Source organism: Panthera onca, chromosome B1 (assembly GCF_046562875.1).
Source record: "Panthera onca isolate mPanOnc1 chromosome B1, mPanOnc1 haplotype 2, whole genome shotgun sequence".
In the NCBI taxonomy this organism is placed as follows: domain Eukaryota; kingdom Metazoa; phylum Chordata; class Mammalia; order Carnivora; family Felidae; genus Panthera; species Panthera onca.
Genome location: NC_138342.1, coordinates 7981731 through 7996778, shown reverse-complemented (window position 1 = coordinate 7996778; position 15048 = coordinate 7981731). Strand labels below are relative to the sequence as shown.

Genomic DNA, 15048 nt, shown 5'->3' with positions numbered 1-15048 from the left:
TTTAATGTAAGCAGCGCTATTTCCCCCCTATCTTATAGGAAATGTAAATAAAAGCATTCTTGGAAGCCTTTGACGTGTTTTTGACCTACTTCAAACCAATATGCAGAATCAGAATGCTTAATACGGCGCTAAGAAAAGTTCCACAGCTTTTCCGCCCCTCAGCCCATCTATACGCAAATTCTGAGACAGCCACTCCACTTGAGCCACGCGTGCATTGGTTCCACTGGCTCAGAAGTGATCTGATAATCTGAGACCGTCAATGCTCTGTCTGATCCAGAGCCCTGAAACCTGGTCCTGGTGAAAGAACAGTGGGTAGGGCACCTGCCTTTGCCTTCAAGGAGCACACAGGTGAGTGGAGAATGTGGACGTACAGGGGCAGGTTCCGAAAACGAGTTTGACGTTCGTGTGCGGAACGGCAGCAGCATATCCACAAGTGTGATTATTTCTACCCACGTGGCTTTCTGCCCAGACTCTTCTTGAGGTGCTAACTCTGGAGCTGAGCAATGAAAGAGAAGACACGGTCATCAGGCAAACTTGAGGGAGCAGCAAAAAACCTGGCACATCCCAGGGCATGAAGGGGGCTGTCAGTGGCCCGGGATGGCTGGGACACTTTAGTTTTCCGGGTCCTGACATGTTGGAGGTGATAATCGTCCCATAATAGCACTTCTGTTGCACTGGCTCAGCCGGAATCTTGGTGATAGTGGATTAAGAGTGCGATTAATACCAAAAGAAATGCGATTCGCTATTTTACATTGTGTTCATACATGCAAATTAGAGAGGAGACTTGATATAATTATGTAGAAACCTGAGGTTAATAAATACCAGTTTGTAATTATCTGTACCTTCCTGGAGAAGGGTGGGTTGGAGTCTACATTAATGGAGTAAGTGGGAGAAAGCCCTGTGCGTCGGCTCCTGAGCTGTGTGCTTTCCACCCAGTTTATACCTAACTCCTCTGACCATCATGCCGAGAAAGCCCTCTTATCCCTAGTTTACAGTCGAGAAGTCAAAACCCGGAAGGGGAAGTCATGTGTTGAAACTGGCATGGCCAGTGCCTGACCAGCCTGGATGGCACCTGACTTGGTCTGACTGAAGTTCACGCTCCTTCCCTTCCCCCTGCCTTTATTCTATTACTTGAGGTTTTCATGATTTCGGGGGCTATCAAGCTGGATTCAAATACTAAAAGCTGAAAATTTATTGATTTTTGTTGTTGTTTCAATATACTTCAATAAAGTAACTGTCAAGTCATGAAGTCAGAGTATGTACAACTTACGAGAATATTTGATTTTAACAACCCTAGATTTTCTTTTTTTTTAGAAAGAAGCAATTAATTTCAGGCGTGAAACTAAGCCCACTCATATTTACCCTTCAAAATCAGAAACCACCAAAATTTACAATAGGGAAAGTTGATAAATTATGCTATGTTACTATCATGGAGTATTAAGCAGCAAATGAAAATATTGTGTTCAAGGACTATAAAATATACACAGAAAATAATGAAACAATTTTCTCGGAATGCATTCTAAAATCTTTTATAACGGACAAGTATTTTAATAGAAAATTATACTTTAACATTACTTTTAATCGAGCAGACAGAATATAAAGATTCTGTGTAGATTTTACATTCCCCCATCATCAAAATCGGGTCGTTTTGCTTTAAGAACAAAGTACAATAAATATCTCTAAATAATAATATCAGTGCATGATTAATTGGCCATCTGATTTATACAGGCAAGGTGAATCAGTTCCAGGATATTTGTAGTAAGAACAATCAAGCAGATGTCGGAATGGGTCCCAAAGCCAGCAATTACTCCAAGACACCTCTTATTTTCAGCCACAGTTCCCACATTTACTTTGGTCTCTTTTTCTTTGCCCTTTTTGGTTCGTCTTTTTTTTGCACAGACTTGTGCTGTGCCCCATCTGCTATGATTCACCCTGTTCTAATTATGCAGCAGGCATCCTGTCTCTGTGAACCAGAATCTTATCAGTTTTTTTTTTTTTTTTAATATATATAATTAATCAGGGACTCCCAGGCGAAAGAGGCAAATGCAACATTTTTAAAAGAGATGTTGTTGCTGGAAGTAACTTGCACAGGCCTGGACGCACCTGCAACCCTTGTTGATTTGGGGCAGACTTGCATGTGTTAAATATCTTCGTTTCCTGGAAGGCTGTTGGGTTCAGGGCCAGAACGGGAGCAGAACTCCTGACATCGTGCCGCGGTGGGCCTTTTGCTAACCGTGACTCTTGGGCATATCCCTTAACCCCTTGGCTCACCTTTCACGTCTCCTACGGTGACAGATAATTTCTGATCTTCCTTCCAGGTCTGATCCTTCTTCCAGACCCGACTCCTCCTTCTTAAGCGAATCACTTTTCCCTTAGATTCAATGGAGCCATGTATCTATTCAACGGATATTATTGGAGCACCTATTTATAGGTGACCCAAGTTTTGGAGACAGGGAATCGAACTATAGTTCTGCTACTGAACAACTAGGTCAGGCCTGACAATTCCTTTCTATGTTCCTACTTTCTTACTTAGCGAACGTTTACGTCACTCGACTAGGTGCCAGGCACCGTGTGTAACACTTTAGAAACATTAACTTACATTCTCCATTTTACAGATAAGGAGACTGTGACACAGGAAGTTTCAGTAACTGGATGCTATGGACTGAATTGTGCCCCCCCCCCCCCCGGCAAATCCTTATACTGACGCCCTAACCCTCAGAGCCTCAGAATGTGACTATACTCCGAAGACAGAACCTTTACCATAGGGATGAAGTTTAAAAGATCTTAGTGTGAGCTCTAATCCAGTCTGACTGCTACCTTTATAAGAAAAGGAGGTCCGGATGCCCAAGGAGATGCCACCAATGTGTGCAAGCAGGGAAAAGACCACACGGGGACAAAGTAGCCATGTGCAAGCCCAGGAGAGAAGTCTCAGAAGAAACCAAGCTTGCCCACACCTTGATCTTGGACTTCCAGTCTCAAGAACTGTGAGACAACACTCTTCTGTTGTTTAAGCTGCCGGGCAGCGGTGTTTTGTCACAACGGCCCTAACAGACTCATGCCACCCCCCCGCCCCCAAGCCCGCAAAGTCACAGAGCTGGAAGTAAGTGCTGGAGATTGGATCTAGCGTCTGTGCATTTAACCACAACACTCTGCTGTCTCTTGGAGATAACAAATACACCTTCCCTTATAGCCAAATATGAGACGGTAGAAAGAGCCTACTGTTCAGAATGGAGTATATCCTGCCCGGACCATCATTCACCGTGTGACCCTAGGCAAAGAATGGAAACTCTCTGATCTTCAGTTTTCTCATCTATAACATCGAGGCGAAAATACTCACCTCACTGGGTTGTTAGTTGGGTTGGAGTACGCAGCACCTGTGTAAAGTGACTCCTAAGGTACATGGTACACAGAGAGGATTTAAATGTCACCCTCCCTCTTCCCACGAGTTAATGGATACGGAGTAGTCGAGAGGTCAGAACCTCGCGGCAAGGGAAGGGCCGCAAAAGGACCTGATGATAACACCTGCCTTGTGTGGCATGTCTTCCACCTGCCAGGCGGCTTTCGTATCCCATCTCCGCGTCCTGTGAGGTGGCCCAAGGAGATTTGTGCAATTCCTCATTTTAAAGATCAAGTAAGAGAAGCTCAGAACGTTTCAATAACTCACCAAGGTCATAGAAGGTGCCCGGCCGAGGAAGGATTTGCCCATGGTGGTTCTTAGGCCAAAGCCTGAATTCTGCTGCCTTTCTATTTCCTGTCAGACTCCTTGTTAATTAGTTCCTAGCAAAGCCGTGAGCCTCTAGAGGCCAGGAATTACATTTTGTGTGGCTCCCACAATCCATAGACTCTGGCCTATGCACAGAGTACATTCATATTTAAATGAGTGAATAAGCACATAAAGATGATGGGCGTACTCACCTCTGATCCCGCCAAGCTCCTCAGGTGGGTGAGCACAGGGCTCTAGGCTGACCTTGGGCCTCTGGGGCGCCCTTCCGGAATGGGCGTGGCTCGCAGGCCAAGTGTAAGAATACACACGGGCTCTGATGCAGCAGGCTGCTCCCACAGCCAACAGGCGCCCCTTCTGAGGCTCCAAACAACCCCATCACATTCTCATTCACACTGTTCCTGAGCTCCTCTGCCTACTAGGTCCTCTAGTGGACGATAAAATAAGGAACTTCCTGACTCTTCTTGCCCTAACACCTTAACACTTCCTTTTTAGCATTCAGGGCCTCTGGCCTGGGACCAGATCAATATAGCCTGATCTCTCACAGAAAATCACTTCAAAATGATGCGCCCTGGGCAAGGCAAGCAGCTGGTCAGATTTTCTGCAGATCAATGGCCGCGACCTCAGGAGACTAGGGTGTGCTCTTTCCTTAGTGCAATTTGAGGCTTGCACTTAACCTTACAACAAGGGTGCCCTTGAATGCTTAAGTAGGTGGCTTTTGATCCGGGTCTTGAAAAGCAAGTAAGAACTTTGCAAGAAGGGACAGGAAGGCTGGGAATTGAAGAAAGAGAGGCCACTGCGTGCAAAAATGAGCAGGCGAATTGCCCAACCAACAAAAACAAAACTGGTGATTTACTGAGCACCTACTTTATGCTTGGCACTCTATAGGGCGTCTAACTCCTCACAGAAAACACTATGAAGTAGCCAGTTTTATCTTCCATTTTATAGAAAGAAAACGTGAGCTTCAGGGAGTTCATGGGACCTTTGCGAAATGACATAGCTGTTCACTGATGGGGAGTTTAAGTGTCGAATTGGCCGAGCCAAAGCCCTCTCTTCCTAGAAAGACAAACAAAATATAGAGGATGTCCTATTTAGCCCCCAGACTCCAGTCTCAGGTACTTGTTTAAGGGAAAGGAGGCTTATCGGTTTGTTTTCCAAGTGATGGTTTTAGAACTTGATGAGTGGCATGGCCAGGGCCACAAGGTGGGACTTTATCTCATGGGGAGCTGTGGCAACTCTGTCCCCTGTTTGTGGTACTTGGAGAAGCTGACCACTTTTACGAGGATCAGAGGGCAGAATTCCAGACATTGAGATGGAATCTTGGGAAGAGACGTCACATGATATATCTGTACCCGAGGGTCATCTGGATCCCCACCCAGCTGGCATGTTTTCTTTCACTTATTTATTCTTTACTCGCCAAATATGTAATGTGCCACTTCCCGGGCACCAAGCACGTGCTAGTCGCCGGGGCACGGAGTTCACACATTGTCTTCCCGCTCTGCCAGAGTCAGGAGACTCACTCTTACGTGTGCGGTGGGCAGGGCAGGCAGCAAATGAGTCCCCAAGGCGACAAGCCTGAGACTGCCAGAAGAAAGTGACGATGTCTTAAGTGGGGTTGTTGTGGGGAGAAGTCCCACAACATGATGTTCCCGAAGGCTCCTGGAAGGAGAGACGGGCTGCTTGCCATCTGGCTTCGGAGCTGGGACAAGATCCAGACAGCAGCCCGAGGACCTGGGAATAGGGGAGAGGCGAGCAAAGGTGGGGCCAGCCCGAGTACTTGCAAAACCAAAGGCCACCCAGGCTGTCTGTTCCTGTCTCATGTTCCACCTGGGGCTTTCTGTCTCTGAAGACGTTGGCTTCTCACGTCCTCCCTTCTTTCAACCTTGCCGGACTCGTAATCCATCTGGTAAGGTGTGGGTTCAGGGTGGATTTCAAGGACTCAAATAGATTCCATGCCACGTGGCCGCTCAGAATTACCTCCCGCTCAGTTCAAAGCAATTTTTTTTGAACTTTCACTAGAGCAGCCAGACACGGGCAAAGGTCCTCATACACAGGAGGCCCTTTGGAAACGTATATTCCATAGATGTGCGTTTGCACACTCCTCCAAGTTACCGCCTCTGCTTCTCCGACCCCCTTTCCTTCTGGTGATCTCCTCCCTCACTGTCTTTGTTTCTCCCTGTGCTGATCTCTCCCTGTGTCTCTCCCCCTGTCTCTCCCTGCCCCCATACACTGTCACACACACGTCCACCCGGTTCCCGTTCCTCCTTTGTTCCTACCTCTCTCCTCTCTCCTCCTTGCTAACCTTCTTTTTCATTATGCGTAAGTGCGGAGTGGCACTACCCTGGAACCAATTTCCTGTGTCCGTAAAGCTCCCTGTGCCAGGCAGGGATCAGTCTGTCCCAGATCATGACAAGTTAGGAAGCATCTTTTACATGTACACAGGGCTTTACAGTTTTATGAGGGGAATTCTGAGTTTTGCCTCAATTTTCCATTAATTCTTGCCACAGCCCTGGAAGGGAGGGATTCAATAACCCGCCTGTGTTTACTGAGGACCCCCCAGGCATGATATAAGAAGTGAGTTAGAATAGCTTAAAAGCCAGTTGGGAACCTGTTAAAATTCCAATTCCCAGGGTTCCCCCACAGAGATTCCGATTTAGGAGAGACTGAGACTCTGCATTCAACAAACTCTTCAGGTGATTCTGATGACACTGGCCTGTATTTAGAGAGAGGTGGTCTGGGTGCTTCTCCAACCTTGAGGTACACAGAGGTCACCTGGGAAACTTGATAGAATGCACTTTCCGATTCAGTAGGTTGGAGGCAGGGCCTGAGATTCTGCATTTCTTTTTTCTTTTTTCTAAATTTATTTTTGAGACAGAGAGAGAGAGAACGTGGGGGAGAGGCAGAGGGAGAGGAAGACACAGATCTGAAACAGGCTTCAGGCCCTGAGCTGTCAGCACAGAGCCCGACGTGGGGCTCGAACTCCCGGACCACGAGATCATGACCTGAGCCATGGTCGGCCACTCAACCAACTGAGCCACGCAGGCACCCCAAGATCCTGCATTTCTCACAAACCCCCAAGTGATGCTGATGCCCAGGATGACCCTTGGGTGAACACTGGGTGCTACACTGGGCATAGCAAGAGTCTAATAATTTTCATTCTTCTTCCTTCACAGATCTGGAAGTCACAGAGGTCAAGGCCACCTCCCCAGATTGGTAGAACTCAGTAGGTAGTAGATCTGGCCTCCCAGCCATGATCCTGTGGCTTTAATATTTTGCATAGGGATTCCACGTGGGAGGACAAGCAAATGGTGAGATCACGTGAGAGACACAGTTTGGAGGCCCGATATCAGGTTTGCAGTCTTTGGACAGTCCTGCTCATGCTTCCGACTGGACCAGCCAGTCTGGCTGCTGCCTGGGCTCCCACCACTGCCCTGCATTGCCCGGGGCTGGTCGCTCCCTGGGGAGCCCAGGGCCCTAGAAAGATCATTGCTGGTGGAATCCCGTAGGCCTGAGTTAAAATGTTGGCCCTGCCAGTTCGAAGCGTATGGATATGGTATCGAGGTTACTCACTAATGAGGACGTTTCAGTTCATCTCCCTGAGCCTCATTAAGTTTCTTCTTCGTAAAGCCAAGGTCATCTTCTGCCTCCCAGAAGACCGTCAACATAATACAGGATCCTGACAGCGTGGGGTGAGTGTCAGGGAACTCTGAGCTCTTACTGATGTGGGCAAGGTGATCACAGGGGTTGATGCCCAAGGTGGTGGCAGAGCCAGGACACTGGCTCAAGACCCTCTCGCTCAAATCTTCGGCTCTTCACTGTTGTGTCCAGTCCCTGTTACTGGTGAGCCCTGAAAGGGCAGCGACTGTGGGGGGGTTAAACATCGTAAAAGCGCTTCAAAAGGTGGCTGGTCCGTGGAAGTGATCAGTAAGGGTAGCATCGTCGGCAGCACCATTGGTGTGGCACCTGCATTTGGCACGCGGTGCCTGGTACACAACAGAAGCCTGACACTGGGGGATACGTGGCAGCCCTAGAACCAGATGGAGAACCACCGAGTGGCTTCAGGGTTTATTTCCACTTAATTTCCGGGCACCGGGTGAATCGTCCTTGGGGACACATATTACTGTTTGGACAGCTGACTGTTATAATCTTGAGTGTCCTCTTACCTGGAACACATCTCTTTAGACATGGGGTGTAAAGGAAGCCAGACAGGGACTTCCTGTTCATTCTCCTGTGATCTGATTCCTTCCGGTTGTGCAGTATCATTCTAGTCCCCTGGATCCCGGCAGGGGTCTCCACTGCAAAATACAAACGATCACACCCGTCCCGTAGAATATTAATGATGGTCAAACTGTAAGGAACATAACAGTTGTCATCGCTAGATAATCAGGCACTGTGTTCTGCTGTATGGAGAGTCTCTTCTTGAAGCCCAGGAGCCAGGTCTTATGAATATGCTCATTACAGATGGGAAACTAAGGCATTAGAAGTTAAAACGTCTCCAAGATCACAGAAGTGCCTCATGACTTTTACTTGTAAAAAAAAAAAAAAAAAAAAAAAGTAGTCCAGTCCAGCAGTTACCTTTACTTGTATTTCTCAGGCAATCATTTTCATTGTTCTTGGAACAAACCCAAAATCCCAGGGGTGCCTGGGTGGCTCAGTCGGTTGAGAGCCCGACTTTGGCTCAGGTCACGATCTCACGGTCCGTCAGTTCAAGCCCCACATCGGGCTCTGTGCTGACAGCTCGGAGCCTGGAGCCTGCTTCCGATTCTGTGTCTCCCTCTCTCTGCCCCTTCCCTGCTCATGCTCTGTCTTTCTCTGTGTCTCAAAGATGGATAAACATTAAATTTTTTTTAAAAAAAAACAAAAACAAAATCCCAGCTCCTTGGTGCAGCTGGGTGCATACAAGGTCCTACATGACGCAGCCTATGCTCATCTGTCCACCTTTCACTCTTCATATATCTCCTCGGTGCTTGGGCCATCATGTCCCCATGGAACACCAGTTGACTATTCCCCTTCCTGGCCTAGTGACATCCTCTCTGAGGGACTGTAGCAGCCTCATTGAACCTTTCCTGGGAAGTCTTCTGTACGGTGCCATCCAGGGAATCCCCCCTCCACAGATGGAGTGCTCCTGACCATGGCTTGTCGCTCATTTTCTTGTCTGCCTCCCACACTGGATAGTGAACTTCCTGAAGCCTACTTTGTTTCTCATTTTACCCCTAGTGCCCAGCAAGGCACTTGACCTTAATAGTCATTTCCTAAATAGTTGAGTGAATACGTCCACTATTGCTTCCAACTTTGACCTTGGCACTAGAGTCTGAGCTTAGACCTCCCTGGAGCCACGTGATACGCTGATGCCGTTCATGTTACGTTTACATGTGTTACTTTTCTGGACCCCAGAAACCCCATTCATCATATTCGTTTCTTCCCACGATGTCACAAAACTGGTGTTCAGTGAATAGACGCTTTTAATCGAGTCAGAGGATATTAGACTTGAAAGAATCATTCATGATCGTCGAGTATAAATACCTCTGTTTGCAGATAGGGGACATGAGTATATGGAGTTGATTAATTTGCTTATAAAGGCTGAGGGGGGAGAGAGCACGAGCTAACAGTGTCACAGGCTGTGGTGTTACACTTACCTGGGTTGGAATTCTGAGGCTGGCACTCATTGAGTTTTATAGTCTTGTCTCATTTCTTCAACTTCACTGAATCTCAGCGTTCTCATCCTGATCACATATCGAAAACGTCAGTTGAGAGGCTGTTTCTGAAAGTCCCTAAAACTGGCAGTGCGGTGAAACAGGCCTGTTCTTATCAGCCCAGACAGGTTCCGATCCCCGTTCTGCCTCTGATAGGGTGACCCTGAACAACTTACTTAACCTCTCTATGCCTCAGCTTTCTCATCTGTAAAATGGGGATTATGCCAATTATACCTCCTTCATTTGATTATTATGAAAGAAAAGTTCTAGTTATTAAAAGCACCCTCCCCACCCAGATAAAATAACCGGGATCTGCTGTATTGGAACACTCAGCAGGGGCTGGCTGCAAGGACAGGGGCTACTGGACAGTTTTAGACAGAAAGCTGACCATGTGGGCTCTTTGATCGCTGAGCATGGAACTTACCAGGAATGGCGTGGCCGCCTCAGCGACTAGCCTATCCCAGGAGAAGTCACATCATTTTTCTACCTGACACTCTGTGTATGGGGCTAGGCGACAAGATGGGACAGATGTGTTCTCTCTGAGAGACCAACCCTGAAGGAGTCACAGTGCACGGCCAGCAGTGAGAAGATGGTTTGCTATTTTGTTTGCGATCGTTATTGCCATTTCTGTTTCTAACTCAGTGTGAGGGGAGATGTGCACAGAGGAACCTTGCAGATCTTGAGAGATTGGCCATGTGGAGTCAGTGATGTGGGCCAGGGCGTAATAGAGCCTTTGAAACTGCTTCCTCCAAGTCGCTCAGTCGGATGCCTCCATCAGGACCAGATGCACAGGGACCCCAGGGGGTCCTAAGTGCCCATCAACTTTCCCAGCCATTCTTCGTCTTCTCGAGAGCCTTCTTTGTGTATCCATATAGTCACGTTTTGATTCATGCAGGAGACACTTATTGGTAAGTGCGACAAAGCCACGCACTGGGCCACCATAGCAGCAAACAGCAAGAACCATCACCCTCAGGGAACTTACGCCCTACGGGAGAGAAAACTACAGAACAGTATGGGAAGGGCCATTGTCATTGCAGAGGGAGCCAGGGGAACGTGGGTGAGCATGGAATACGCCTGGGCAATCATCTGGGAAAAGCTTCCCAGAGAAGGTGGAATAAGATGGGATTTGTTACCACTACCCACTCAAGAAAAGCGTCATGGCAGAAGGCTTGGACGTTACCTGCCTCAGCTCCCCCACTGAATGGATGGAGACGCAAAAGATGACAGGGGAGGGAGCCGCTGCATGGCTGTGGTGTAGAGGGCTCTGAGCACTTGGGTTATCCAAAAGTCGCCATCTGAACTACGAGCAGATGGCCGCAAATGTCAGCGACACCTACATATATGTCACTTTGCTCTGATGTAAATATGGTTCATGCATGAAGAGTGGTTATTAAGCAGAAGTAAGGCACTTTTGAGGGTAATTATGAGGAGACAACAGGCAACAAACAGGCTTATCTTTAAAGGAAGGCAGGTGACCTTCTGTTTAGCGGCTAACAGTGTGGAGACAGGATTTGGGCAAACTTGAGTCAAGACCACATTTCCACCTACTGTATGTGACCTTGGAGGCTTAGATTGTGTGGCTCTCAGGGGAATGTAATACTTAAAAGCATGTGCCCTCTTGTCATCAGATGTCCTGGGTTTAAGGTTCCCAGATTTAGTGAAGAAAAATACAGGGCATTCCAAAATATGCGAAGATCTCTTACAGCTCAGCCATCAGAAAACAACCCCGGTAAAAAATGGATCAAAGGGTTGACCAGACACCTTGCTGAAGAAGATATACAGCTGACAAATAGCATATGAAAAGGTGGTCCACATCATACATTGTCAGGGAAGTCCAAGTTGAAACAACAAAGAGATGTCACTGCGCACTTCGTAAAATGGCTAAAATCTGGAACATTGACCACATCAAATGTTGGCAAGTGTATTGAACAGCAAGAGTTTTCATTCATTGCTGATAAGAACGCCAAGTAGTAGCCACCTTGGAAGACAGTTTGGCAGCTTGTTATAAAACTGAGCATTCCCTGGGGCGCCTGGGTGGCTCAGTCGGTTAAGCCACCAACTTCGGCTCAGGCCATGATCTCAGGGTTCATGGGTTCGAGCCCCGTGTAGGGCTCTGTGCTGACAGCTGAGGGCCCGGCGCCTGCTTCAGATTCTGTGTCTCCCTCTCTCTTTCTGCCCCTCCCCTGCTGTGCGCGCTCTCTCTCTCAAAAATAAATAAAACACTTAAAAAAAAATAAAACTAAGCATTCCCTTACGAATGTGACCCAACAGTCATGCTCTCTGGTATTTACCCAAAGGAGTTGAAAACTTATGTCCGCATAAAACTCTACATGCCGATGTTTATAGCAGCTTTAGTCACAATTGCCCAAACTTGAAAACAGCCAAGATGGCCTTCAGTACGTGAATGGACAAACGGTGGTCCATCCAGACCATAGGATGTTATTCAGCGCTAAAAAGAGGTAGGCTATCAAGTCACGAAAGATGTGGAGGAAACTTGAATGCATATCACTAAGTGAAGTAAGTCAATCTGAGAAGACTACTTCCTGTAGGATTCCAATTGTATTATATTCTGGAAAAGGAAAAGCTGTGGGGACGGTAAAAAGATTGCTGGTTGCCAGGGATTAAGGGAGAAGAGAGGTAGGTAGAACATGGAAGATTTTTAGAACCGTGGAAATACTCTGTTTGATACCGTGATAATGGATAAATGTCATTATATATTTGTGCAAACCCATAGAATGTACAACTAAGTGAATCATGATGTAAACACTTTGGGGGATGATGTGCCAGCGTAGGCTCGTCAGTTATAACCAAGGTATCCCTCTGCTGGGGGAGCTGATGGTGGGGGAATCTGTGCCTCCGGGAGGACAGGAGTATATGCACAGTCTATGTACCTTCCCTACGTTTTGCTGTGAATCTAAAATTCTCTAAAAATAGTCTGAATGTTGTAAAGTTCAAAAAGGAAAAAAAAAACCCTGGGTATTCAGTTAACTTTGAATTTCAGATGAATAATAAATAATCATTATGTGACATTCACATTTAACTGGACAGTCTATGTTTTATCTGAAAACCCTCCCTGGATTCAGATCCTACTTTCTCTGTTTCTCCATTGTATGACCTTAAACGGGTATCAGTCCCTCATCTGCGATCTTGAACTTGCCATGAGCTGATAGATACAAAACTTTTCGTAGAGTCCCTGGCACATTCAAGAGAAGTTAGGCACGGGGAGCCTGGGTGGCTCGGTCGGTTCAGAGTCCGACTCTTGGTTTCGGCTCAAGTCATGATCTCACGGTTCATGAGTGGGAGCCCCGTGTCAGCTTCTGCACTCACAGAGTGGAGCCTGCTTGGGATTCCCTGTGTGTGTCTCTCTCTCTTTGCTCCTCTCACCTGGGCTCTCTCTTTCGTTCTCTCTCTCAAAATAAATAAACTTAAAAAATCAAGGCACTATTATAATTATTCATTTGACACGTATTTTTGAGTGCCTACTGTGAGCCTCACCTCTCAAATGGAGATGTATGGTTTCCTTGGGGAATTATCATAGGGATTAAATGCATCGTGTGTAATGTGCCTGGTGCCATGGCTGTTAGATTTATCGGGGTGTGAGCCCAGCCGCCACTCTCTGCTTTCCTTAGTTCTACTGGACCCAGCTTTGCTCTCTCTCGACTCACATGCGTATATCTCAGGACAATAGTGAGGCACGCAAGGCGAGCAAAACTTAAAGGGTAGCAAAAACTCACTTATAAGACAAGGAGTGTCTTTCTGTTATTTTAATATACTTACTGAAAATTTTAAAAATCAAAACTAAGGCAAACAATTCCTGCTGAAGAAACCACGCCAGACTCTACATTGGCAGGAGCAAGCCTCATTTCACCAACCTCGTTCCTGGACTTCCTAACCCGTCACTTCAATGACGTGACTGAAACTTTTCTTCCTGAAAAATGATCAAGAAAAGAAGGATCTCCTTCTTCTATTGCTGGTGGTAGAGATAGAGTAAGAGAGAAGAAGTCTGAAAGAGCGATGGCTCTTTGGTAGAACAGAGGATTCCACCAAATGTAGAATTTTTTAATACTGCTGAGACAAACACATATTTCAGTTACTTTTACAGAAGTTTATGAGATAATGTATATATTTGCCGTAGTGAGATTATCAACCTGGGGACGTTTCTGGAAGTCTCGGAGCTCATTGTTGAGAACTGCAAGCAGTACCAGTAGCTTTATTTTTGTGCTTCTCTCTCTATATTTAATTTGAGGGAGTAGAAAGCATGTGTATAGGTGCCCCCCCCCATGGCTATGAGCTTCTAAAGGGTCACCCGGAGACCAACACCCACCCTGGCATGGTTAAACAGTCAAGAAATGTGAGGTGACTCCAAGTGTCACAGAAAGTGAACGACCCAAAGTTAATGGCAGATTGTAAACTCGGAAATGTAGTTCTTTATTCTCTCACTCTGATCTTTTTTCTTCAATAGTTTATGATGGCCTATTAGAACTTGAAACATGGAGTTACCTATGCTACTACTCTCTTTTTGTTCGTTACTATTTCGGGAGGGCCTAATTTAGGAATGAGTCACTGTTCCACACGCTCAGAGGCGTTGGGCAAGGTAGCCTCATCCCCAAGCCTATGTAATTGGTACCATTCATCCCATTTTGCAGATGAGGACATAGGTTCAAGGAGATCAAAGTCACAAAGCTGCCATGCGGCAGAGCTAGGTACCAAATGCAATCTAGCCTGACTCGATACTTCACCATGACATCACGTCCCAGCACCTTGAGTCCAGAGGTAAATGGGAATTGTCTTAAAATAAATCAACAGTGTGAGGGATGTTGCTCCTGTCTGCGTCATGCTTCATGGCCCAGACCAAATACCAACTCTTCTTGGAAGTACCCTGCCTTCATGAGGCGTTCTAGACCACCATCTGCCTAGAATGACACTGGCCTTCAGAATTCACTGACAGCCTGCAATTATGGATTTGATTGGAGTTACTATCTATATTGGAACTCATTTTTTCCTAGTTACTTTTATATTACCAACAAGATCTTTAGTATCTCAAGGACCAATCCCCTGTCACAACCCTCAACCATAGCTTCCTCTATCCCAATCCCAAATCATAAATTTGGGCCATAGGGTAGAGATTTCATATATCAGGGGAACTCCTTGTCTAATGTCTTCAATTTATAAATGTGGATGCTGAGACCCAGAGAGATTAAGGAATTCAAGCAGGCACACAACTAGCTCATCCATTCAGAGACGTTATTTATTCAGGATGTATTATATGCCAAGTACAATGGGAGGGAAATAGACAAAATGAGAATGAATGAGTGAATAAACACGGTAATTTCCAAGAGTGACAAACACTATTGGAGAACAAAGCACAACAGAGAGATGTGACAGAGAGTGGGAGGTACTGAATTATGCAGGGTGGTCAGAGATGCCATATTAAAAGGAGAAACAGTAGCACACAATGAGCAGAAAGAAATGACGATGTGGAATTCTGGGGGGAAAACATTTCACGCAGCAGATGCAAAGATCTGCAGGGGGAATAAAGCCACCGTGTTCAAGGAGTAGAAGGAAGGCATTGAGTCTGGAGCGTAAAGAACTTAGAATCCAATGACATCATAAGGAGAAAGCAGAGGGTTTTAA

At 46.4% G+C, this 15048-nt stretch overlaps 1 long non-coding RNA gene across 2 annotated transcripts in view; it reads right to left on the bottom strand.

Annotated features, from left to right (window-relative positions):
* The window catches only part of LOC132692704 (uncharacterized), a 34657-nt gene extending 30727 nt beyond the window's left edge, over positions 1-3930 (bottom strand). The window contains exon 1 of one of the 2 annotated variants that reach the window (XR_009616530.3): positions 3665-3930. This is a non-coding gene — a long non-coding RNA (uncharacterized LOC132692704). The remainder of the gene's footprint in view (positions 1-3664) is intronic. The other variant, XR_009616529.3, reaches the window with a different exon arrangement.
* Between the last annotated feature and the right edge of the window lie 11118 nt (positions 3931-15048).